Source organism: Lates calcarifer, unplaced genomic scaffold (genome assembly GCF_001640805.2).
Source record: "Lates calcarifer isolate ASB-BC8 unplaced genomic scaffold, TLL_Latcal_v3 _unitig_4075_quiver_1584, whole genome shotgun sequence".
Taxonomy (NCBI): Eukaryota; Metazoa; Chordata; class Actinopteri; family Centropomidae; genus Lates; species Lates calcarifer.
In genome coordinates, this window is record NW_026116687.1 from 2,080 (window position 1) to 3,796 (window position 1,717).

Here is a 1,717-nt window from a genome sequence, read left to right on the forward strand (position 1 = left end):
ACCTTAAGGATTTGTTGCTTAAACCACCTGGAGATAAAAGTTAAGACGAAATCTGTAAAATGTGGTTTCAGTTTGTCAGAAATTCAAACTAATGCAGTTATCCACATTTGATGAGTCCATGATAGTGATACTGAAGAACAGAGCAACAAATAAAGTGTCACACCAGGATAAAAGCTGGTTATGGGCAACCCATAACCTTAATGTCTTTCTGTTTGGTCTTATTTCAGGCCTCAACCCAGCATGATAATATTATTTCACACTCCAGTATCTCCAGTGGGCAGACAGTAAGGACCACAGTCGGCACTATGCGATGTGTGTAAGAGACCAATGGTGTTGTGGCCCCAGGCGGGATGCTGCTGACGGCTGGTCAGTATGACTCTGCTGGACGTGTGGCTGTCACGCTCCATCCCCATGTGCCTGCTCCTCAGAGCCTTGTACTCATGGCCCTGTGCTTCCCCTCGGCCAGCATGTGTCCCAAGGGCTGCATCTGCCAGCGCGTCCCACCTCCACGGAACTCAATGTTACCTGCAGTCAGTCCGCCTCAAAGAGATCCCTCCCAGCCTCCCGGTTGATACTGTCCTGCTGAGGTTGGATCACAACCAAATAGGAGCTGTGCCCGATCAACCTTCCATGGGCTTAGACTTTTGAGAGAGCTCAATCTTTCATACAATGCGGTGGAGCTTTAGGGGAGGCGGCCTTCAGTGGCATAGAAGGGACTTTACAGGTACTGGACCTCCCCACAACCGTATTTACTAGCGTACACAAGGATGCTTTTGCTCGGCTCAAGGCCCGCGTCATTGTGGACGATAACCCCTGGCATTGTGACTGTGCCTCCAGCAGGCTATCAGTGGAATGGCCCATAACCACGAAGCCGCCGCCCGGGTCTCTGCAGGAGCTCAGAGCTTCGTGACAGGAGGGAAGACCGTTCTTGGCAGTAGACACTGACCTCTGTAACCTGGCCAAAAGGACCACAGACTATGCGATGCTGGTTACCATGTTCGGTTGGTTTGCCATGGTCATTTCATATGTGGTGTATTATGTTCGGCAGAATCAGGAGGATGCCCGACGCCACTTGGAGTACCTCAAGTCTCTCCCTAGCAAACCCAAGAAACCTGACGAGGCTGATGTATTAGCACTGTTGTCTGACAGTAGCGTCAATGTGACTGTGTCCCACCACAACCGACATGAACACCAAAATGTTTATGTAACAGGACCCACTTTTAGTGTTTACTATTTGTACTACTAGTGATGTGAGCATCAAACTGCTGATAAATCTTTGTATTTTGGAAATTTTGTTGAATGTCCGCACCAGGGTTTGTTCATGACTGATCTGAGATAAGACAAGAAGGGAGGCCACAGAGTCCAAGGCCAATATTATCTTTTCTACAGAAATCACTTACAGGTTTTGAAAATTTGATTCTCAGGTTTAAATACTGACATGATAATGGCTGTTTTTTAGATGAAAATTTGGAATATCTGATAAAAAGAAATATATTTGTAACACATGATACCCAATACTCCATTTCCCAGAGCTTTCATTTTCGTATCCCAAAGCCCACTACAAGATGTACACTGAGTTTGTAAACACTTAATTAAATTAATTGCATCTTCCATGTCCCTTAAAATTACATTTAATTTCCAATATTTACAATTTCACAGTGTAACATCATTTTAGACTATTAAGTTTTGAATACAGGGTATGTATATATGAGGTATA

General features: G+C 45.1%; 1 pseudogene; it reads left to right on the top strand.

Moving 5' to 3' along the window:
• The first annotated feature begins 372 nt into the window (after positions 1 to 372).
• Positions 373 to 1,246, top strand: LOC108896190 (leucine-rich repeat-containing protein 3B-like; annotated as a pseudogene).
• Positions 1,247 to 1,717: the final 471 nt, after the last annotated feature.